This window comes from Caretta caretta, chromosome 1 (genome assembly GCF_965140235.1).
Source record: "Caretta caretta isolate rCarCar2 chromosome 1, rCarCar1.hap1, whole genome shotgun sequence".
In the NCBI taxonomy this organism is placed as follows: Eukaryota; Metazoa; Chordata; order Testudines; family Cheloniidae; genus Caretta; species Caretta caretta.
The window spans coordinates 289,138,335-289,164,285 of NC_134206.1; the positions used below are offsets into that span (position 1 = coordinate 289,138,335).

Here is a 25,951-nt window from a genome sequence, read left to right on the forward strand (position 1 = left end):
TGTGCCTTCCCCCGGAGGCCATCACATTATAGTGTGGCTGTCACATTAGGCCATCACATATAGCCATTTATCTAGTAGGCCATCACATTAGCCTTTTCTTTTTTAAACAAAGCATAGGAATAGCACAGATAGGTTATATGTTCTATATGACCTCAGTCTTTCCTGCTCTTTGGTGTTTAAAATCTTGAGACGTGTGAGCAGATGAACTAGGGCTATCCATGAGGCTTGGAAAATGGTGTAGATTAATAAGGAGAGCCACTTCCTACTAAGTGATTCTTGCAAAATTTTTTCTTTTTCTGCCTCATCTGCACCACGTAAAAGAGTGGAAAACAGATTTTGTGCCTCAACTGGTCAATTTTTATGGTGATTTGCAAGGCTGTGCTATACATTGTACATTTCCTGTTCTCATGTATCCATGTTCTAGACTTTTAAAATTCATAACAGACAATCTGATTTGAAAAAGGATATTGAATTCTATGCACCTCTACTGTAATGAAAGCCTTGTATACTAAAGCGAATAATAGAGGATTCTGAAAGAGATCTTTGAACCTTAATCTTTACCTGAAGCCCTGTGTAGTACACTTCCTTCCAAAGCTATGCACTTATCAGAGCAACCATTTATTTTCAGCATGTGTCATTGGAAAATAAATTATTCAGTGTTGTTAGATTACCTATAAATGACACCAATCAATTAATACCACAGCCACGAGTCTTGCAGGATTTTGTCAGAGGCTAGGATGATAAAGCTCTTAACTGTACACATTTCCTAGTAAGGAGGATTATGATAATGTCAGTTTATTTTTATAGAATTTTAATTGACGAGTAATTTCTCCAAACTGGCTGCATTAAACATTGGGCATAGGCAGAACTAAGCTCTTTAACAAAAACATGATAGAAGCAAAGCCTCCCGCCTTCATGCAAACCCCGCCTTTTGAATGTAGGCAGATAGCAATAATCAGAGTTTGGGGCTGTTGGCTGCAGTAGTTTTCCATATAGAAGCACTAGCCTTTACATATTGAAATAAATCATTGTCTTCACTCCTCCTTTTGATCTTTATTGACATTTCATCTGCACATTAACCATTCACAGTATTTTGGTAAACGCTACTTAGAAGGCAACAGGAAACACATTTGGTAAGTATAGAACAAGGAGCCAGATATTATCCCTGCCTGCAATTTCACAAACACATTCATTTACTTTTCTTGATTAAAAAAAATGTAATGATTTTATCTTTGATTGGGAGCAATATCACACACATGTCATGCCGAGCCACGGCTAAGAGCAATTTTGAAAAACAGACTGAAATTTGACAGAGCTGATTTGGAGTTTGGCATCACATTTTAAAAGACAAAGCATCAGAATGATGGATAAACTGAGGTTAGCATGCACTAGGCATGTATGTTTTAAGGATAGTGCTTAATTCTTTCATATAGGTTTGGACATCTTGCTCTAACATTTGGATTTTTACATTTGTATCTTTTCTTTAGCCCCATTTCCCCAGGCCAGGCTGTTCAGATTCCACTGAATTCACTTAGAGAGCTCTGAACAATGTCCCCAAGACCTATTTAAAACACAGTGTATATTGACATAGTATTGATTCATACAGGGTGAAAATAGCATCTGAATTGTAGTTATAGCAGGGGTGACAATGATGAGTTTTATCGCAGCTGGTGGTTATTGTTCAGCAGATATGAAATCTTATATCAATAATAGCCATCCTGTAGAGACTGTTGAATAAGAACACAAATTATCTTTACATTATAAGTTTCCTCTATTCCCTGTCTTTCACTATGCCAAGAAAATATAGTTACTGATGCAGAGAGTTTCAGTATGCTATGTCCTGCCAGTACTGGTCTCAGTATAGCATTATTTTTCTCTCTCAAAACAGTGATAATTCTCACACAAGGCCAGATTAACACATAAGCACTAGAGATCCATGCCTTGGGCCCCAACTTTTGGAGTCATGTGATTACATCAGAATCTCATCCCTCATTTAAAAAAAAAAAAGTATATTTCTAGCACTCGTTATTGGGAAAGAGAAGCTTGAAAATGTGACTCGTGTAACCAGTGCAGTAGTGTCTGCAGACAATCGGAAACAATAGCTCTGAGAGGTGTGAAATGGCCTCGTCACCTCAGTACAGTGTTAACCCTGCCCCATTTCAAATGAAGATTGTGTGTGGGAAGAGGAGAAGAGTGCAATGGGCCATGCCCACGCATCCAAGCACATACCCCACAACAAGGATGTGAGTACTAGGCTCCAGCTGATGCCCCCAGACCCTCTGGTGAGGAAAGAGGGCACCTACTACTGTTGATAGTGGGGTGGGGTGTGGGGGGCTTATTGCCTCTGCCTGTCTGGAAGGATAGAAGGTTCCCTACTATTGCCGCTCTGAGTGGGGGTGGGTGTCACAGTGTAGGGGAGGGCAGCAGAGCAGGGCCATGGGAGATGGAAATCCATTTCCTGGTTTGTGTAGGGCACCAGTTACCTTAATCCAGCCTTGCTCACAAACAATGCACAGGTGTGTTTTCAGGATCCAAGGTACCAGCATTTCTAGTCCTCTCTAATCCCCTTTCGGCAACCAGACGTGGATGACTGAGAAATCTTTTTGTGGATTCATAGTACTATTTAACCCACCCCACCCCAGCCCCAGATCTAGAGTTCCTACCCCTCCCCTTGCAGCTACACAAGGCAATGAAGAAATGAATATCACAATATCAATTAAGCATTAACTGGCTCTGTGGATACTGGAGCATAAGGCTAAGCCTTTAATTAAATGAAAAACCAATAATCGTAAGTAGCAAACAACTTGCTTTCCTTAATGCTGATGTAGGAATAACAGTTCCAAACAGTGACTAACAAAACTAGAACCATATTTTAAACATTCATCCTGTAGATCTCTATATAGTCTCATATTTGTAATAAAAAGACGTACTTTATAAGTGAGGTGCAGCGGGAGCGTTCTGTGGGAAAGGCTGTTGTTTATATCAGTCTGCAAATACCTGCTGAATCTGATAGATTATCTAAATTCAATAGGCTAAGCTAGTCACATGTGACCCCTTTCTCTAGTCCAGCATCTCAAACCAAAAGAAAAAAGGAAGGAAGCTGCTTCAGGCAAGTAGACGACTTGTGGGTGGGTGGGGGAAGGTTATAATAAATGTTCACGGGAAGCAAGTGCCAATAAGAGCTTTGCGTGCGTGTAAGGACTTCATGTTCTCGACTTGTGTAAGCAAATGAGGGAAACTGATGCACTGACTGGTCAGGTGACTTGCCCACACAGCAGCTCCTGAGAGAAAAGGAAACAGAAGTCATTAGTCCAGTCACCCAGGACCCTGGTATAACACTAGACATCTTTTATATTAGAGAGAGACAAGATGTGTGAGGATCTTGGCAAGGTGGAACAGATTGCAAAACATAAGTAGCTAAACAATCTGTTCCACCTTGCATTTAGCTGTGACATTCTGAGTAAGTCTCCCAGACCTGAAGAAGAGTTCTGGGTATGTCGCTCGAAAGCTTATCTCTCTCACCAATGGAAGTTGGTCTGATACAAGATATTGCCTCACCCACCTTGTCGTGCTAATATCCTAGGTCTGACACAGCAACACTGCACACATCTTTTCTTGTAGGCACAGGGCAGTCCCATTGACTCAGATGGAGTAGTCCGACTGCAACCAAGAGCAGAATTTATCCTGAAATACCTATTGTTAAAGACTACTATAATGTTCAACTGCTGTAAGAAAATGGTGCACCATTTACTTGTATTTGGCTCAGTTCTCTCTATGGAAAATAAAGTAACACTTGCCAAGATCCTGTACAGCATACCATACGTATCCTTTTAGTATGCAGTAGCACATATATGATCATTTTTTTTTCCTCATAATGTTTCTAGGATCCTCTTCTTACTTTATCCTTAAGTGATGTGTCTCTGTGTTTAGAAAGTCACTGGTGTATCATAACTGCAGTTCTCTCGGGCATGCCATGATCTGCACTGGCAACTAGCTTGCCAACTTAGAATCATAGAATCATAGAATATCAGGGTTGGAAGGGACCTCAGGAGGTCATCTAGTCCAACCCCCTGCTCAAAGCAGGACCAATCCCCAATTAACTCATCCCAGCCAGGGCTTTGTCAAGCCTGACCTTAAAAACTTCTAAGGAAGGAGATTCTACCACCTCCCTAGGTAACGCATTCCAGTGTTTCACCACCCTCCTAGTGAAAAAGTTTTTCCTAATATCCAACCTAAACCTCCCCCACTGCAACTTGAGACCATTACTCCTTGTCCTGTCCTCTTCTACCACTGAGAATAGTCTAGAACCATCCTCTTTGGAACCACCTCTCAGGTAGTTGAAAGCAGCTATCAAATCCCCCCTCATTCTTCTCTTCTGCAGACTAAACAATCCCAGTTCCCTCAGCCTCTCCTCATAAATCATGTGTTCCAGACCCCTAATCATTTTTGTTGCCCTTCGCTGGACTCTCTCCAATTTATCCACATCCTTCTTGTAGTGTGGGGCCCAAAACTGGACACAGTACTCCAGATGAGGCCTCACCAATGTCGAATAGAGGGGGACGATCACTTCCCTCGATCTGCTGGCTATGCCCCTACTTATACATCCCAAAATGCCATTGGCCTTCTTGGCAACAAGGGCACACTGCTGACTCATATCCAGCTTCTTGTCCACGGTCACCCCTAGGTCCTTTTCCGCAGAACTGCTGCCTAGCCATTCGGTCCCTAGTCTGTAGCTGTGCAACTTCTTTGTATGTGCTCTAACTAACAAAATATTTAACTGGTACAAATGAAATATTAGTGGTTCCCCGGGTGTTCAGGAAACTGAACTGCTTTACTAGACCATCATAGGAATACCTCTTGTTTGAGCTAGTCAAAAACAGACTAAAAAGCAAACAGGGGCATTGCTAAAAAATGTCACCAAAATCTGCCATTTTTTGTCAACATTTTGAAAAAATTTCCATTGAAATTTAAGCCAATTCTCCATGGAGTAAATCAGTTATATTCTTCGAATGGCAACGTGCGATTGAATGATTCTGAAATAGGTACAAGTGCTGTGTTATGCCCATGACCTCACCCCACACCCCCAGCAATATTTACCATCTCATTGTTTGGCAACAGCAAAGATGTCAAGGGCAGCTGGAGTAGAGCATAATCAGTCAGGACGATCTTGTAGCTTCTTTTCTTGTTTTTGAATGGTACTTAGACGCTTATGATAAGAGGAAAAGTGTAGGGTAGGGGTTTGAAAAGAAAATGCCTGCTGACATGCTGAGGGTGCTTCATACTCAAGTGGTAGGGAAGAAGAGCAAAGAAGTGTGATGAAAAGTAGAGCACACACATGGCTAAAGGGGGGTTTGTTCCGCTGCATGGATGGAGGAGGTGTGAGTGAAACATCATTGAAATATCCCCTGAAAGCGTCCACCTCCCCTTCTCTTATGAAAGTATTACAGTAATTGAAAAATCCCTACAAGAGGGCAAGAGGAAATGTTTTGTACAGAGAACAATGCGGCTTGCTATATTTCTATAATGAATGTGGATGTGCTATCAGAGGCATGGTCTTTGGAAAGAGTGCTCTGGCCATTGAACAATAGAGAAATTATTTCACCGAACATCTCTACAGTTTCCTATGGAAGATGCAACCCTTTGTATTTTTATGCATTTTCTTGGTTCTTATTTTCTTGGCAAATAACTGTACACTTCAATTTACTTGAGCTTGAAGATTTACTTTGAGCACATCAAAATAGAACTGCAAATGAAGACAAAGAAGCAAGGGCCTGATTTTTCAACACCACTTTTATGCTGGTATGACTGCATCAAAGCCAGTGGAGTTACACTGGTATAAACCGATACAAGAGAATAGAGAATCCGGCCCATTTTCTTTATTTAAAAAAATAAAAGAGAGAGAAGTGGGATTTTTGGTCAGGACCACCTGCGAAAGCTTGCACAGCGGCGATGCCTAGCACACTTTACATGGTGAGAGAACATTAGTCTCCAGTGCTGTTTATCCACCACCTGTAGCAAGTGCTAAATTCACCTAACTGACTTCAACAGAGGCCAGTATGTGAAGGGTTGATAGCTCAAGCTCACTTTTGAAAAGCAATATTTGTTTTTATTTAATGTTTGACAAACATGTTTTCTCTGTGAGCCTAAGGGGATGTAATGAGGACACCCGGTAAAAACTGGAATTTTTATGTAATATGTGGTAGAGTCAGCTAGAGATTTCAGTATGCATACTCCTCACCTGCCTCACCCTGCTATAGGCTCCTCTCAGACATCAATCCTCCTTTCAACACCTGAAAATAATATACTAGGCATACTTTAAATGGCCTTAGGAAGCATTTTTATATTAAACTACAACAAATCATAGAATCATAGAATATCAGGGTTGGAAGGGACCCCTGAAGGTCATCTAGTCCAACCCCCTGCTCGAAGCAGGACCAATTCCCAGTTAAATCATCCCAGCCAGGGCTTTGTCAAGCCTGACCTTAAAAACCTCTAAGGAAGGAGATTCTACCACCTCCCTAGGTAACGCATTCCAGTGTTTCACCACCCTCTTAGTGAAAAAGTTTTTCCTAATATCCAATCTAAACCTCCCCCACTGCAACTTGAGACCATTACTCCTCGTTCTGTCATCTGCTACCATTGAGAACAGTCTAGAGCCATCCTCTTTGGAACCCCCTTTCAGGTAGTTGAAAGCAGCTATCAAATCCCCCCTCATTCTTCTCTTCTGCAGGCTAAACAATCCCAGCTCCCTCAGCCTCTCCTCATAAGTCATGTGTTCTAGACCCCTAATCATTTTTGTTGCCCTTCGCTGGACCCTCTCCAATTTATCCACATCCTTCTTGTAGTGTGGGGTCCAAAACTGGACACAGTACTCCAGATGAGGCCTCACCAATGTCGAATAGAGGGGAACGATCACGTCCCTCGATCTGCTCGCTATGCCCCTACTTATACATCCCAAAATGCCATTGGCCTTCTTGGCAACAAGGGCACACTGCTGACTCATATCCAGCTTCTCGCCCACTGTCACCCCTAGGTCCTTTTCCGCAGAACTGCTGCCTAGCCATTCGGTCCCTAGTCTGTAGCGGTGCATTGGATTCTTCCATCCTAAGTGCAGGACCCTGCACTTATCCTTATTGAACCTCATCAGATTTCTTTTGGCCCAATCCTCCAATTTGTCTAGGTCCTTCTGTATCCTATCCCTCCCCTCCAGCGTATCTACCACTCCTCCCAGTTTAGTATCATCCGCAAATTTGCTGAGAGTGCAATCCACACCATCCTCCAGATCATTTATGAAAATAAAATAAATAAAATGTAGCAGCAGGTGTATGAAACCCATCCAAAGTATCTTTCAGACGTCAGGTTAAATCCTGTTCCTTTTACTCATGCAAATCCCATTGTCTTCAATGGGTTTACTTGTCTAAACATGGCAAACGCGATCTGGCCCATTGCATGAGCCTAATGTTGCAATACGCTTCATATTTGCTTCATTCTGCCAAAGGCACTTTAAGAAACCTTTTATATGTCTAGTTAGTAAAACTCCACACAGCAACAGAAAAGATAACCAATCAATTAAATGTGAAGACTGTCTTTGTCCTTCATCAGTTGATTCAGTCCAGTCATACATCATCTGATTCTAATGGTATTACCGCCAGTCTTTAATAAACTCTACATGTCACCAAGGTTAAATTTCTTATTCAAGTACCTTGTATCCTATCTGTAGTAAAGGAAGAGTGTCAGAAGTTCTGGGAGTCAGGATAAAGGTTTGAGTACACATTATACATCTTAGAGATGATGAGCTGGGCAGACTATTCAGACTTGTTTCTGCTTACTAAATGATGCAGGTGCTCAGATTCTCTGGTCTAAGAACCTGAATATAATACAGTACATCCTGTGCTGTGTTGTGAAGTTGCAGTGTTTTCTCCCTCTGGGCATCAATTTATTTCCCAAAACTCATTGAGCAGTCATCAGATAATTACAGCTGGGTGAATGCAGCAAAAATGTTTTCCACAAGAATTCACTCTAATTTAAACATGAATTTCCTCTATGTTCATGCTTCTGTTGTGTTTGGTTTCCCCAAGAAACTTGAGGGATGGAGTTTTACATCCTCAACCATTTGAAGAGACTAAGTTTTAAGCGTGCACGCTGGAATGTTTGTGGAAAGCAAAAGTGCCATGTCATGATGACAAAGTTGTGCTGGTGCTGATATTACAGTATTCCTTTGCATCTGCCTGGGGCCAAAGTGGTCTGTCTGTCAGAAACGTGTTTCCGTTCTCTGCTGGCATCACTATTTCTTCCTTATGTTCTGGTGTTCAATAAAAAGCACTTGTATATTTTATATAGGACACTGTTTATCGCAGTAAGGGTATAACATTTCTCAAACTCCTTGCCAAACTAGCAATTAATTGAGCCAGGCAGGGGCCTGGAACTTGGACAAAACAGAACATTATGAGAACATAAGTAGATGAATAACAAATAATTTATGAGACAAGGTGATCTGATATGCTTGTGATTCTAGCTTGCAAGAGGCACCCCAAACGGTTATTCACCTTAGGTCTGAGCAATATTTCAACAAACCATGCTAGGAACAATCATGTTGGAAAATGGTTGTCAAGTCCGGCAAAACTTGCTGCATTAGCTCCCCCATGACTCCTATGACAGTTGCTAGCATGATTGCATCATTTCCCCCCGTGCACTGTGGACAGGTTTTTTTTGTTTTTTAAAAAGCCACCTTGATAATCCAAAAGTGATGCTATATACAGTACTGTTCTTATTTACAGCAGTAGAGAGTGCATATACAGCCTTGCACAATCGCAACATTCTGTAACGGTTTGAAAATGGTTCCAAGTGGTGGTTACAAACTATCATGTGGACGGAGCCTCAAAGAGCTTATAACAAGTTCACAAGGAGTTTTATGATGAAGTATTATCTTGTTTTATTTTGCTTTTGCATAGGGCCAGTTCTGGAGGCTGCTTAGGTGGCAGCGGCAGGGCCTATCACTATGGCAACACTGCCTTTCTGCGGCAGAAGGGGAAAGCCGAGGATAATCCACACAGCAGATGACACATTTCTGATGGGGAACCCGAGACGCTAAGTTCTTCTGGGCAGGGGACATGTGTTATATTTATGCAGGGCTTAGTGCTGAGGCTGGAGCCTCCGGGTAATACAAATAAAATAACCACGTAGGACAGTGATGGGGTAGTGAAGTGGACAACTTACCCACAAATTGCCACAAGCACAAACCTATCCATGCTCAGTGTAGGACTCAAACGTTTTCACGTGGGTGAAGTGCTTTGGTGTAATGTTTACTCTCCAGGACAGGGCTCATAGTATGAAACTGGATAGTACAGAAGTCTTATGGGCCTGTTTCTCCACTGCCTTGCCTAGTCATTCAGGGTTTGATTCCGCACTACTCTAGTTTAGAGGTGTTTTGCTATTGCCTTCACTGGGAGCAGTGTCATGCCCTTTCCTGTGCAAAGCAAGTGTGGAGAGGGTAGATAACATTATTATTCTGATGAGGTAGTGTTTTGCAGCCACGGCCACAGGTGTAAGTGACAATCCAAGGTACAAGGCAGTGGAGAAGCAGGACATCGATGTTTTATTTGCAATATACAGGAATAGAAGGCTAAACCACCATTCTTTTCATGGAACAGCAAAATATGCTGCCTAAAGTAGCTCACAGTCTGTGGTGATGGTTGCCCTGAAAGTGTGATCAATACAAAGTCAGCTGCAAAGGTCTAAATTAGTCAAATCAGGCATAATTCCAGATTCTCTAGACCGCATGCAGCTCCTGCACATAGTAAATAGACACACTGCCTGTGATAAAATATAATTAATAGGAGTTAAATTTCCATGTAGCGCTTCTGTTCAAAACATGCTACAATAAGCAATTTTGCGCCACAGTTCAGACCTGTCCTTGGAGATTTTATAGAAGAAATTGTAATTACATGCTCATTGCAGTGAACCTTGATGAGACAATGGTGACAGTCCAGTATATTCCTTCCATTTAGAGTGTATTCCTTTTATTCTGAAAATATAAATAAAACCACAGATGCAGCTGTATGTAATAAATCTACTGATCTGTTATTTGGCATGATTGCTATATTCCCTTGCCTCCTAGTTTGCCTCCAGATCTTTCAAACTGAAATACAGTGGGAAGCTGTTCACCAGAGAATGGAAATAAAATATTTCCCAATGCATTCATCGTACTTAAAGAGTTCTCAAAATATTTGCACGTTCAAGGAATTCTTTTTAGCTTGCAGTTATCCTGTAACAAAATATTATCCAAGTTATGAAATCCTTAGTCTTTATTCAGGCAGATTCCCATTTACCACATTGCAAGTTGTCCCAATAAGCACAGAGTTAAAACTTGAGCCTAGATTGTTATGGTGCAATTGAAATCACTCGGGACTACTTTCATAGTAAAATATCTGTGAGTAAGGTCTTTAATAAGGAATTAGTTGTTTGGTTTTAAGTGTTTTGCCCATGATAAACTACCCAACCACCGAAAGATTAAAATGTACTGGAAGATTGTGTATGTAATTCAAACTTCAGAAACAAATAATTAGAACAAAAGGATCAAAATTCACCAATTATCCCAATTTTAAATATGTAGAGATATACATAGAATACAAACTCCTATACACTTCTGCTTCTCCCTTTAAAATGTTTAAATCTCAGTTGAATTACTAACAGACCTGATAAAACAATTTTATTTAGTATAAGTCAGGGTTCCGTCAACATTAGCCACAATTACCAAAAAAAAAAAAAAGACATTTCAATTTTCAGCTGGACAGATGGGCAAAAGGTGTGTACATGTTTGGTTTCTGCTTCTTGTTAAAAATCCACTTTCTTTGTTTCACAGCACGGTCACAAGTGAAAGATCTTGGTGCTACAAACATATGTGCGTATGCAGACAAGCCGCGGCCCACAAAGATTAAACCTTGGTGTTATGGTGAGAGCATGGCAGTATGAATGGAAGAAATATATTTCCTTTAAAAATATTTTTAAAATCCCTTATTTAAACAACCTCCTAAAAAACCAAAACCACAATACTACAGTAATCACCCAAAACATTTCAGTATTGCTACAGGGAGTTGCTGTATTCTGGATCTTTATTGTACTACAAACTTTAAAGGCCAATTCTGCTCTTAATAGCAGGTAGAAATACATTAAAAAAATGTAAAAAGTCATTTGTGTATAGATTATTACTTGGGGCAGCATTCTAAGAAGGAGAGTTTTACCTTAGTTCTAACTATAAACCTATGAAAGGTAGATTCCAAATTTAGTCATATGCCATAATAAAAATAAAAAATGCTATAACAAAACTAAAGAGGACCTGATTTTGTGTGCGAGCCTGCATTCACACGTGTGTGTGATGAGCCTGCATTCACACAGGTTCCATTGGGCCAGATTTTCCGGCATGGTGAGTTGTGTGTGTGTGGGGGCGGGGGCGCATCAAAAAGCCAATTGCAGACTGAAGGCTGCTCTACATTCCATCAGATGGTATCTGTCCCAAAGGATCATCCACCAGCTGAGGACTGGAGCACAGTGCACTTTGGTCACATCCTTCCCAGTCCCTTCTCACCCTCTATACTGGGTTATGCGTGTATGAGTAGAAGTCAGCTCCCTGGCTGGGATGATTTAACTGGGAATTGGTCCTGCTTCGAGCGGGGGGTTGGACTAGATGACCTTCAGGGGTCCCTTCCAACCCTAATATTCTATGATTCTATGATTCCCTGGGCTCTCCTTCCACTAGGTAATTCCACACACCATGGAAATTACAATCAGGGGAGAAGAGGCCAGTTGACTCCTCCTTTGTGCCACTAGAATGACACAGAGCAGGGGAGAAAATCTACACTATCATGTTCCACAGAATTACTCTGTATTCACACTGGTCTAAGTGAGAGGCACAGTTTTTAAAAAGCCTTTTGAAAGAGGACAAAGAATATAATCTCATTTGTTAAGGTTAGAAGAACAAATACATTTTCCTTCCAATTAGTTTGACACAATGGCCTTTGCCAGCTGTGTCCAGATTGTACCTTGTAGCTGTAACTTTTTAAAAATTATGAATAAAGAAGGGCCTGAACCAACCCCCAGATTCCAGCTCTGAATGTCAATCGTGGGTTGGGTCTGAGTTCACAATGTGCGCGTCTCTCAACAATGGGCCAAATCCAAAACACCCAAATTTTGATTCAGATTCTGACCTGATGGCAACATCATAGCAAATCTGGACAAACTCTGCTGAGGTCAATGGAGCTACTCCAGAGTCACACACCCATGTAACTGAGAGAACAATTTAGCCTGTAGAATTTGATTCTGGTTCCAGTTTGGATCAGGAGTTTTGACTCAGGTCCATATTTAATTTTTAAGACTTGAATTTTGTTCGATTTCCACCATTAAAGAAAGTCTTCAAAGTAATGTTTTTCCAGGCCCCTAAACTTATCTAATAAGGTAGCAGCATGTTGGTCTGCTAAGTAACTAATTCGGGAAGTTCTTTCTTTCTGTCATTGTTGTTTCAAGGTTTTAAATCATTAGAACAACATTGCTCTGCAGAACAGCAGCAGATGAAAAAGTAGCTGTCGTAAGCTAGGGCCAGTCTGATCTTTACATATGCATTAGTAACTGTGGTGGGTGAGGGAGAGAATAATATGTGGGAAGGGAATTAATTGGAGGTCAGCACAAAACAGACTTACATAAATGATATGATGCACACAAGTTGTCTTAAGAAATTAAAGATACTTGGGTAGGGAGGAGAGCTTTAATTGGACTTGACCTTGTAACATTCCCTTATGTTCCTGGGTGGGCTGGCTGGTCTATTTAAAAATGCCTGGTTCACAATAACCCCACCCAGTGTTTGGAGATGCTTCTCAGTACAAAACAAATGAGCATTTGAATACTGCTCCAGCATCTTAGCAGTTAATGGAAACGATAAGTACAGCTGTGTCATGTAGCACCTCGGAGATCCTTATCATGAAATGTTTTGACATTAGAAAATATTTTCATTAAGGAAAATAATACCAATAAAAACAACAGCTTTCCAATTGCCTATCTGCATGTATTTTTAGAAGAAACAAAACCTGAAATACAATAGTATCCACTAAACAGGGCAGTTTTTACACAAAGATTTGATTAAAGTTAATTGTAAACATGTGTCAAAACAAAAACCCCATCAATAATAGATCAGCCATTTTGTCTAATAGATCAGGAAGCCTGCACAAAGAAATACGGGATACACTCACTGTGCTGCTGATTTTCTGAACAGCTGAGGTTTTGGTGGGGGTGAGGGGTGTATAAAAGGGAGTGGAACTGGGACAGGCATAAGCTGATTTTTCGAGAAGGGCGAGGATTGTGGTTTTAAGGCCCTAGCTGCAGTACTAGGAATCCCTCAGCCAGAGTTTCTCCTGGGGCTCTAGGAGAGGCGTATGCAGGAACATGAACTCCAACCTCCATTAAAAAGGTACGGAGTATTGGATGTTTTAAATTCAAGCTGATTTGATTTGGCAAAAAGGTCATGTCACATGGTATGTTTCTCTTTCCCGATTGGCTGGCTGATTAACTGTAAGCCAGATTTCCAACATAAGTATTTGTAGTTACCAGTTAAAAAATGGCTGGGATGATTTTTCAACATTAGCTTAAAATATGTTGCTTCATGAAGGTGTGGCACAAGATCCACCCCCTACTATTATTAACTTCTGCAAGGCACAATTCTCTTAGCTCATCTGGAAATGCTGCTTCCTGTGGGTTAACGGGATCTTGATTCTAGACGTATTACAAACCCAGCATATCTAACCACAGATTAGGGGAGACCCTGCCGATCTAGTGGTAAAGTCCTTTCACAATGTCTAGCTGTTGCAAAATTCACTAAGCAGAATTTTCTACAATCATCAAGGTCCGGGCATAGCTTGTGTGGGCATATCATGTGCTCAGAAGTGATACGCACAATAAATCAGTACTAATTAACAGTCATCAAAATCAAAACTGCAGTTGAATAAGATGTTTACTTTCTGTCTATCCAAGTACTTATATCAGGGGTTTTCAAAAGTTTCCATTAAATCTTTTTTTGATGGAAAACTGGGTTTTGTTTAAATGAAAATTCTCATGGACATTATCAGCTTTCTGTGACCAAAAATAAATAAATAGATAAATAAATAAAAATAAAAATCAATGAATCAAAACCAAGAACCAATACCCACCCAAAAATGTCACTTCTGGGCCAAAAAACAGGAAGGTTTTTGGTTCTTTGGCAAAAACTCAGGTTTCACTGAGAAACCTCCGTCCCACCCTTCCATTTTCTGACCAAATCTAACTTACATAGCCCTCATCACTACAACATCTAGAACATAGCATCACTTCCAGGAAACCAAACCAAATTCACATTTGACACAAATGACTCAGGATCTTGCATAAGAGTAATTTACAAAGGCAATAAAGCATGCATCAATTCTGGTAGTTGTGTTCCAAGTATTACAAAAGTTCCTTTCTGATCTTATGTATCCTGCAACCTCAGACTCCTCTTTAAAATCCCTCCACATGACTCACTTTTTACAAAAAGAAAAAGGAGTACTTGTGGCACCTTAGAGACTAACCAATTTATTTGAGCATGAGCTTTCGTGAGCTCACTTCATCAGATGCATACCGTGGAAACTGCAGCAGACTTTATATATACACAGAGAATATGAAACAATACCTCCTCCTACCCCACTGTCCTGCTGGTAATAGCTTATCTAAAGTGATCATGAACATCACTTTAGATAAGCTATTACCAGCAGGACAGTGGGGTAGGAGGAGGTATTGTTTCATATTCTCTGTGTATATATAAAGTCTGCTGCAGTTTCCACGGTATGCATCTGATGAAGTGAGCTGTAGCTCACGAAAGCTCATGCTCAAATAAATTGGTTAGTCTCTAAGGTGCCACAAGTACTCCTTTTCTTTTTGCGAATACAGACTAACACGGCTGTTCCTCTGAAACCTGTCACTTTTTACAGTCAGCTTTGTGTTGCTAATCTCCACCCTGGCTTTCATTGTGCATGCTGTCCAGAAACCTTATTCCACACAATTTGATGCATTAAAAAAATCTGAAGAGGAAACAAGATATAGCCATATCATTAAGTCTGGCAGTTCACTATTGCAGTCCTTTCAACCTAGCCATTTCTTTATTGTTCGCTTGTCCTGTTAAATCTCATTTAACTTGTAGGTTTCTTAGAACATGGACCTGTCATTTTCTGTATCTTTAAAGTGCCTTCCACACCCACACAGCCGTATAAATAATAATAATTTGTTACAAAACCTTAAATTGAAATTGTATTAATGAACTAGAATATATTTCTATAACTTAAAAAAATGCTCTACAATAGCCAGGTAGGTCCCTTTTAATGTGTCTTAAAAAGAGTGCAATAAGCTTGGCCAACAGAAGCTATGAAGTGTCCAACCCCATAATCGAAACTAATTTCTAAAGTGACAAGTTAGATACTGTTCATGCAGAGACTGCCTTACACAGTTAGCCATAAATTGCACAAAGCTTCAGACACTTCCCTGAGGAAAGGAAATATTAACCAGGGTGTAAAACTATCCTTGCTCTTTTTGAAAAGTGCCTTCGGATCTTGAACATCTATCTGGACAGTTACCTTCCAGTTTAACATCACATTCAAAGGGCACTACCTCTGTGAGATTAGCACTTCCCAGAACTGCAGTGTAGTATCAGTGCAGGCTTGGATTCCAAGTTCTGGTGAGAGACTTAAATTTACAACCCTTGTGGCCTAAAGGCAAAGTTTTACCAAATGAGGCGTACTGACATGACCAGAGGGGATATAATAGAGCCAGAGGGGCCAACAATCCTAATTTTTATGGCGCAGCCCCAGATGTCCACATCATTGGAACAGGAGACAGAAAAATTTACTTGTTTTAATGGTTTAGCTACAGAGGAATAGAATAGAAGCTTGATTGTAGCAGTGTTTTTTTTTTTTTTTGGAGGGAGGAAGTCGTACTTTAGTTCAGAACAAATTACTCTTTTTCTATTTGTCTAGTAAGGATTTTTTTTTTCCAAAATAGAGTGGGATCCCTAAATGGGTCTAGCTTGATGACTTTGTGAGTGATCTTTTTTGACTTACTGGATATCAGCTGTTCAGCCGTGCATTAAGTGTTGAAACATTGACACATGAAACATTCCATACTGTATCAGGTTCATGCCACCTAGTGGTGATAGGTTTCAGAGGAACAGCCGTGTTAGTCAGTATTCGCAAAAAGAAAAGGAGTACTTGTGGCACCTTAGAGACTAACCAATTTATTTGAGCATGAGCTTTCGTGAGCTACATACAGTAGAACCTCAAAGTTACGAACACCTCTGGAATGGAGGTTGTTTGTAACTCTAACTCTGAATATACATTGTAAACTTTTGAAAGAACAATCACAACTGAACATTGACTTAATACAGCTTTGAAACTTTACTATGCTGAAGAAAAAGGCTACTTTTAACCATCTTAATTTAAATTAAATAATTTTTCTAATGTCAAAACATTTCATGATAAGGAATAAATACTTGTTATGTTATTAGTCCATGCCTACCCTGCACATGACAATTTTGTCTTTCACCCTCAGACATCATATGAATCCTTAGATTACTGAGGACTAGTGTAGTGGTCCTCAGTAGAAAGAACTGAAGGCAAGTACAAGCATTTGTAAACAGACCTGCCCATTACAGCCTGACCTGTATTCCCATCTTGGGCTGCTGAAGCCATCAGCAACCAAGGTAAGAAGGAGAAAGAGAAAAAAAAATCAGTGCTCTAAGCGTGCAATTCTCATTCCTGTTGCCCACATCTCCAGTATTCCACAGGTGCCCAAGCTGCAATGTAACCCGCAATCCTCCCAGTGTTCTTTTGAAGCAAATATTTGCACTGTAAAAAAGATAAACAAAAGAAATAGCATTTTTCAATTCACCTCATACAAGTACTGTAGTGCAATCTCTTTATCATGAAAGTGCAACTTACAAATGTAGAATTATTATAAATATTTTTACGTAACTGCACTCAAAAACAAACAATGTAAACCTTTAGAGTCTACAAGTTGAAGCATGAAGGAGCATTTGAATGTTTAGCGTATCTGGCATGTAAATACCTTGCAACACTGGCTACAACAGTGCCATACGAATGCCTGTTCTCACTTTCAGGTTCTCACTTTTACTTATTGTAAATAAGAAGTGGGCAGCATTATCTCCCATAAATGTAAACAAACTTGTTTGTTTTCATGATTGGCTGAACAAGAAGGAGCACTGAGCGATCTTGTATGAGGTGAATTGAAAAACACTATTTCTTTCGTTTATTTTTTTACGGTGCAAATATTTGTCATAAAAACAAAACAAGCACTGTACACTTTGTTCTGTGTTGTACACAAATCAGTCTATTTGAAAATGTCGAAAAACATCCAAAAATATCTATAATCAATTTAAACTGGTATTCTGTTATTGTTTAACAGTGTGATTAAAACGGATTAATCACAACTATTTTTTAATCTAGTTAATTTGTTTTGCATCAATCGGGTGCATTAACTGCGATTAATTGACAGCTCTGATATAAAGCAGGCTCCAACCCCTGACACTTACAGAAAGTGTTAAAAACAAGTACAACTAGAAAGGCGGGAGCCGCAAAAAGCGACTGTGGAACAGCTGCTGTATTAGCATCGGCCCGGTCGGTCCTTATCAGCATGTTTTGGTGTTATAGTCAGAACCCAGGCAGCATATTACTTACAGAAACTGGAGGAACCATTTGTTTTGGCTAAGTTGAGTCTCTTGGTGCTCTGCAACAAACTGTAGAGCCTCTCACTTCGTTTCTCTGGGTGATGGGAGGTGGGCAAGATGCTGCTGTGAGTGGCGAAAAACAAAATACTAACTCCCAAAGTGTTTTGCCAAACCTCAACGGGGACAGCTGCACAGAGCCTGCCAGACACAGTGTCTGTACAAAGTAGAGACAGAAAGAGGAAGAGACACCAGGAATATTGGTTACAAGGTTTGTAGTATAAAGATTTTACATCAGAATAGCATAGATAGGGTTGCCATCTTAAAGATTAATCTTTAATTAAAGATTATATTATGTGATGAAACCTCCAGGAATACATCCAATCAAAACTGGCAACCCTAAGTGGAGACCAAGCCTCAGTATTTTGTTTTCTGTGTCCCAGCCCTGCGGAGACCTGCCCACAGCTGCATCTAGTGTTCTAGCCTCCTTCTCAAGGGGGAGTAAGTATTGTTTTATACTGCATGCTCCCTGCACTGCTCCCTGGAGCGAAGCATCAGGGCAGTCATGACAGGTGCTGGTCAAATAACTGATTTGTCAGATCGCTGGCAGTTCCAAAGATATAAAACTATCTATTGGGTTTTGGTGAACATGAAACTGAAGTTTTTCAGTGAATCAAGAAGCTGGAAAACATTTGTTTTGGGTTGAACAAAACATGTTGGACCCCAAACAGAACATTTTAGGCTTTTATTTATTCATTAATAAAAGAAAGTGAAATTTTGGACTATATTCACAAAAGCAAGGAGATGGGGGCAAGAAGCCCGTTTACCCCATAGCCTAGGGTACTTGCCTGTGACATGGGAGACTCACATTTTAATCCCTACACTAGAGCAGAGTCTTGAACATGGGTCTCCCATGAGTGGCCTAACCTCCAGGCTATTGGATGTTCTAGGACAAGGCTCTCTTCATCTCTCTTGCTGACCCCCAGGTTCCAGTCACTGCTCCAGTGATTTTTCAAGTATTTCAATGAAAAGTGGAACAACTTCAACAAAAGAGACTGACCCATCCAGCCCACAATACACTACAGCACAGGGGTTAGGGCACTCACGTAGCACCGGGGAGACCCAAGTTCAAATCAGGCAGAGTGGGGACTTGAACGCTAGCCCCCTACATCCCAAATGAGTGTTAGAACTGGGGTGATCACAAAATCATTGGTGGTAGCATGATACCTAAGTCCTCTTGTGAATCTAGGTCAAAAACTGCTCGGGCAATAGTATTTGGCAAATTAGCGTCTAATTCTTTAATACTTTTGTTCAACCCAAAACTGCATTTTCTTTTTCAGCCAATGCATTAGCTGTCTGGAAACTTTTTCACACATGCACATGCACGCACACACACACAAAACAAAGTTGTTTAGCTATGATACTTTAAAGTATCCAATCCCCCTGGGGCGTCCCCCCCGCCACCGCTTCAGCTGCATCTTGTGTTCCAGCTTCCTTCTCAAGGGGGAGTAAGTATTGTTTTATATTGCATGCTCCCTGCACTGCTCTATTGCCCAAGGCCGAATAATTGATACCCTCCACCCCCTCTGCCCCTGCCCCCCCCACTCCACCCCTTCCATGAGGCCTCATCCCTGCCCCACTTCTTCCCACCCCTTCCCAGCCCCCAATCCAACCCCTTCCACAAAGTCCCCACCCCAACTCCGCCCCCTCCCTGCCCCTATTCCAACCCCTTCCCCAAATCCCCGCCTCTGCCCCGCCTCCTCCCCTGAGCACGCAGCTCCCCGCTCCTGCCCCCTCCCTCCTGGAAAGCGCCTGGAGGTAGGCAGAGGAGCGGGGATGCGGCGCACTGGGGGGGAGGGGGAGCGGAAGCGGGGGGGGGCGGGGAGCTTGGCGGCCTGCAGGAAATAACTCTGGGAGGGCGGGCAGCTTGGTGGGCCACAGAAAACAACTCTGGGAGGGTGGGGGGTGGGGCACAGGGGGCTTGGCGGGGCCGCAGGAAATAACCCCGCGGGCCGTGTGTTTGAGACCCCTGACCTAGATGGAGCTACTATAAGGTGGGTGCATAACTGGTTGGAAAATCGTTCCCAGAAAGTAGTTATGAGTGGTTCACAGTCATGCTGGAATGGCATAACGAGTGGGGTCCTGCAGGGATCGGTTCTGGTTCTATTCAATATCTTCATCAATGATTTACATAATGGTATAGAGAGTACACTTAAAAAGTTTGTGGTTGATACCAAGCTGGGAGGGGTTGCAAGTGCTTTAGAGGATAGGATTAAAATTAAAAATGATCTGGTCAAATCGGAGAAATAGTGTGAAGTAAATAGGATGAAATTCAATAAGGACAAATGCAAAGTACTCCACTTAAGAAGGAACAGTCAGTTGCACACATACAAAATGGGAAATGACTGCCTAGGAAGGAGTACTGCCTAGGAAGGAGTAGTGGATCACAAGCTAAATATGAGTCAACAGTGTAACACTGTTGCAAAAAAAGCAAACGTCATTCTGGGATGTATTAGCAGGAGTATTGTAAACAAGACACGAGAAGTAATTCTTCCTCTCTACTCCGTGCTGATTAGGCCTCAACTGGACTATTGTGTCCAGTTCAGGAAAGATGTGAACAAATTGGAGAAAGTCCAGAGAAGAGCAACAAAAATGATTAAAGGTCTAGAAAACATGACCTATGAGGGAAGATTGAAAAATTGGGATTTTTTAGTCTGGAAAAGAGAAGACTGAGAGAGGACACGATAACTATTTTTATGTACTTGAAAGGTTGTTACAAGGAGGAGGAAGAAAAATTGTTGTTCTTAACCTCTGAGAATAGGACAAGAAGCAATGGGCTTAAATTGCAGCAAGGGCGGTTTAGGTTGGACATTAGGAAAAACTTCCTAACTGTCAGAGTGGTTAAGCACTGGAATAAATTGCCTAGAGAGGTTGTGAAATCTCCATCATTGGGGATTTTTAAGAGCAGGTTGGACAAACACCTGTCAGAGATGGTCTAGATAATACTTAGTTCTGCCTTGAGTGCAGGGGACTGGACCAGATGACCTCTCGAGGTCCCTTCCAATTCTATGATTCTGTGATCTATAGTGTATTGTTATTATAGGTCTGTACCTGCTTCTCTTGGATATCAATCAGAATTTTGCCCTTGATTTCAGTGGTAGCAGGATAGAGCTTTATCTGGACACACTAATTAAAACTTTATTTTATATTTCTTCATCAGACACCATCATCATCAGCATAACCGTATTTAGACAGCTAAGATTTTTGAACTTGAGATCCAGCACATCCACTGGTTAGAGAATCTTTTGAGGATATGAACAAACCCCCTTCACTGACATCCCAGGTTTTTAAGTAAAACAATTGCAGAAATTCCTTAATTTGTTTTTAAAGGAGAAACTTGCCAAAATTGTCACAGACTTTGATTGTCCCTGGTAAGGCATTCAGCCAGCACTAGCGTGGGCCAGGTTCATCTCCATGCCCAAGAGATGAAAGGCTCAATATCCTACCATTACCAATCCTCTAGGTCATTCTATCCTCTACTAAGCTTATAGTTCTGGTGTATTTATGACTTTTTTTAGTTTAGATGTTTTGCTGAATATTATAACAAAACCCAAAGCCAAACACAGCCAAGGGTCTCAAGTTATATGAAAATCACAACTAAAACATTACAAAGGGCCTAATCCTGTAGCTCAGTAAAGTGGCATCAGTAATTTGTCTTTAGCAAAAACGGAAATCTTATAAACCTTAGCCATGTGATCAGTCCCACCAAATTCAATGGGGACTCCTTATAAGAGTAAAATTTGGAAGAATTAGCCCATTATTGTTACATACATAAAGACCTGAGGCTTCCTAATAAAATTAGCTAAGAAAACATTCAACTGCTGACTAAATAGAAGTAAATTATTAAATGACTCCAAATCATCATATTTAATCGCACATATTTTCTCAGTCTGTGAAATGTTGTTAAGAGCTAGTTTAAGTGAAATTAAAAATATATCCAAGATAAAAACTAACTGAAATTTGATTTTTGAGCTTTGAGAGACCGAGCAGCTGTGACATGGACCAGAGTGCTGGCCTGGAAGCACTTTTATTTCCCAAAATAGGTGGGAACTTTAGATTTTGCTACAAATATTTAAAAAGAGACAGCAGAAAAGATCACTTCTACAGAAAGAGAACACAAGCTTGGCAAGGTCTAATCCCCACCCACTTTACTCTTTCAACTGAGGTCATATGTGCCACACTATAAAAGGAACAAGTCCTATTGTACTTTTCCTCAAGAAAACCTCCCACGGAGGACAGAGGCCTAGAGTGTTAGTTGAAGCTACCATGCACATTCAGGTGGAGGAGGGATTGTACACCAGCAGCAGTTCTGAGGGACTGTGTCCAAGACAAACAGAATACCGTTGGGAAAGAGTACACAACAGTGGCTGCTGGTTCACCTCTAAAAGACTGTAAAATAACCCCCTCTCCTCATATACACCTCCTCTGTTGGCCTAGCTGGTGTGGAAGTGGAAGGGGGTGGGGACAAGATGATAGTAGCACACTTACACTGCTCTTAAGACGCCCTAGAAGCAGTGGGGTACCTAGTTTCCTGGTCTTTATGTGCAACAACAGTGGCTGGGCCTGGCGTCTGCACAGGTCCCCTAGGGATAAGAGGAAGGCTCACTGCACAACTGTGCAGGGCTAATTCTCACTCCCAGTCCAAATGAAGCTGACTGAAAGATTCATAATAATTTCAATGGAAGTTGTATCAGACCCCCAGGGAACTATCTAGCCCCCATCTATTGAATTTCTCCTGAGGTTTTATCTGGAAGTTTGATATTTGTGTTACAGTGATAATGGTTTTGCCTTAGTAAGGAGTGGATGATTTGGCCCAAATCCTGTTTATACGGTACTATATTAGAGAAGTGTTCCAGGAAGCTGCAGAATGGGAAGGTGCTAGGAAACAGTCCTGCGGTTTAATATTAGATTTCTTTGTACTCACATGTATGTGCAGACAGAGTATGTGAAATGATTAACCATGGTTACACTAACATACTCCCATCTCAGGGAAAACTCAGCCTACTTCTTTCTGAGAAAGTGCTCCTTGCACATCCTCTAGCCTAGCTAGCCTATGTGCATCTTTGCTGGAAATCACTTCTAGCAAATTAGTGAAAGAGAGACTTCATTAGGAAAGAATAATTGCTGTCAGCCCTACAGCACTATGAGCGTTACATATACTTTGTTATATAACAAAAAGCCCTGCAAGCCCAAAGAGGAATGCACTACTCTTCTGAGCAGCCATATGATCTTATTGTCTTCAGCCTTGCCTCAGCCCACCTGCCCAGCTCCTCTCTGTGTTTATTGTCACCTGCTGCTTCTCTTCATAGGGCCAGATTGGGACCGGTTCTTCCATAGCTGCACAAGAGTGAAGCATGGAGGAAACATATCTGAGGAGCATGTCCCACCACATGCAAAGGCCTCTCCCAATTGCATTCTCCAGAGAAGAGGCTAGTCTCAATTTAGTCCTAAAACACACAGGAGTTGGTGCAACCAGCAGCTATAGCGAGCTCCTAAAAGCTGTGACAACAATATAATTAAGTTCAACATCCTGAGGAATAAACCAGCTATCAACTGATGGTGATTAGGAAGATGTTTCCTTATGAACAAGTCCACTGAGGGTTTCTGCACATTCCTCTGAAGCATCATACTGGCCACTGTCAGACAAGATATTGAGCTAGCTGGACCATGGGTGGTACAGAAGTTAACCTATGTGGTAATTCCTAGGTAATCCCTACACTAGATCACAGGGAACATACCTGGGGTATACTATAGAACCTCTGAGTTATGAACACCAGAGTTACCACAACCACGCACCTCATTTGGAACCAGAAGTATGCAATCAGGCAGCGCAGCAGCAGAGCCAGCCCCCACCCCAAAACAACTATACCGCACAGTATAGTATTAAATGAAACTACTAAAAAAATAAAGGGAAAGTTTAAAAAAATTTTGACAGGGTAAGGAAACTGTTTCTGTGCTTGTTTAATTTAAATGAAGACAGTTAAAAGCAGCATTTTTCTGCTGCAGAGTAAAGTTTCAAAGCTGCGTTAAGTCAATGTTCAGTTGTAAACTTTGGAAAGAACAACCACAATGTTTTGTTCAGAGTTACAAACAACCTCCATTCCTGTACACTGCCTCAGAGGGGGCAGAAAGGAGCAGATGAAGGTATCAGCCTGTGAAGCCAGCCACGTGCACTAGGGGAATAACCTGCACCATCATTTAGGATACTACAGAATGTACAGTACCCTTGCACACCAGGTGTCTTGAGGAGAGACTGTGCTTCCTTGAGCTCCCTCGAGGGTAGAATAGCTCTGCATTTCCCCGTCTGTGGGCCAGTGGCTAAATGCTGCAATTTGGTCCTCACACCATTAGCTATTTGGGACAGGGACTCTTTCCTTTGCATTGTGCTTTATAAGTCTTTATGCAGAAGCAATAAAAATATTGTTAAATGAGTGGTGATCAGACATTTGTGATAGTGGGAACATGCTGTCAAATGAAAAATTTTGCACAGATGCAAATCCATGCTTAGAAAGACTGCACTGTTTCTATACGCTGTTCACACACTATTCTACAAGGCAATCAGGTAGACTTCTGCCTTGCCACTCACCTAAGAGTGCCATCAGATTAATAGATTCCAAGGTCAGAAGGGACCATTGTGATCATCTAGTCTGGCCTCCTGTATAACACAGGCCCCAGAACTCCCCCAAAATAATTCCTAGAGCAGATCTTTTAGAAAAACACCCAATCTTGATTTAAAAGTTTCTAGTGATGAGAATCCACTTTGACCCTTGGTAAATTGTTTCAGTGGTCAATTACCCTCATTGTTTAAAATGTGCACCTTATTTCTATTTGAATTTGTTTAGATCAAATGGCTGGAAGTTGAAGTGTGTTAGACCTTTCTCTGCTAGACTGAACAGCCCATTATCAAATATTTGTTCCTCACATAGGTACATACAGACTAATCAAGTCACCCCTTAACCACCTCTTTGTTAAGCTAAATAGACTGAAAGAGCTCAATCTGTCACTATAAGGCACATTTTCTACCCTTTAATCATTCTCATGCACTTTTCTGAACCTGCTCTAATTTATCAAGTCTTTTTGAATTGTGTGCATATAGAAGGCACAACAATCATCAACAGTGCCACCTAATGGTTATGCTGGGTTTTGGCAGAGCACCTCCCTGTTTAAAGCACAGTCTAGTTCTTCAGTGCCTCTGCCCCAAGGCTTACCAATCCTCTCCTTTAGCATAGAGACTTTGTTGGGGCTAGGCTCTGGAACAGTCAAGGTCTTTTCCAGCAGGTCTGTCACCTAGGTGAAGACTCCTGGTGTGGTAATGCTCTCTCGGGCCTGCAGTCTCCACCAGGTTCCAGTCCAGGGTCCAACAGTGGGCAGCTACACTCGACATCTTGGAGTGCTAAGCCACTGCCCTCCCATGGACCACACCCAGTCCCCTTTAGCTTCCCGATGTAACTCACTCTAATCAAGTCTTTGGCCTGCAGTCTCAGTTGCCTGCCTCTTCTTTGTAGACAATGAGTTCCTGGGTAGTATTTTCCCTTCAGAGCTCAGAGCAGCCCTCTGTTCCTGTCAGCTGCCTCCTTCTGAGCTGCTCTACTCCCCTTTGTAAAGCCCTGCCTCCAGCTTGTACAGGCTTTGCAGATGTGGCTGGGCAGAACCTCCTGGGCCCTGAGCTGTTTGTTAACCCCTTGCTCTCCAGTGTGGGGTTTGTACACCCCATCGCAGGGCACCAGAACTGGACATGGTATTCCCACAGTGGTCATCTGCAAATTTGATCAGTGATGGCTTTATGTTTTTTCTCAGGTTATTGATAAAAATGTTAAATAGCATAGGGCCAAGCACAAATCTCTGCAGAACTCCACTAGAAACAATCATCATCAAATGGGTCCCTGTTTACAATAACAAGGAATTGACTAGGATCAGGAACCGGGAGAATCATATTTGAATGCCAAAAGGTTAAGTGTAATTTCCTTTCTATTGTTCACCTAATTTCCATTCACTCCATGAGTTCTCTTTTCGCCAAATGGCTATGCAGTCTTAAAGTCAGTGTCACAGAACTGTGAATTATCAGTTTATTTGTACAGCACCAACTGGGGACTAGCACTGCATGCACTGTCCATAACTAGATTTTATGGAGAGAGGGGGAATGAGAAGTGACAAAGCAGCACTAAA

General features: G+C 41.4%; 1 long non-coding RNA gene across 1 annotated transcript; it reads right to left on the reverse strand.

Annotated features, from left to right (window-relative positions):
- Positions 1–794: 794 nt before the first annotated feature.
- Positions 795–25,336, reverse strand: LOC125630236 (uncharacterized). The gene is made up of 4 exons (XR_007354596.2): positions 25,240–25,336; positions 17,739–17,942; positions 3,563–3,660; positions 795–3,281 (listed from the first exon to the last, which is right to left on the reverse strand). It is a non-coding gene; the product is annotated as an uncharacterized LOC125630236 (long non-coding RNA).
- Between the last annotated feature and the right edge of the window lie 615 nt (positions 25,337–25,951).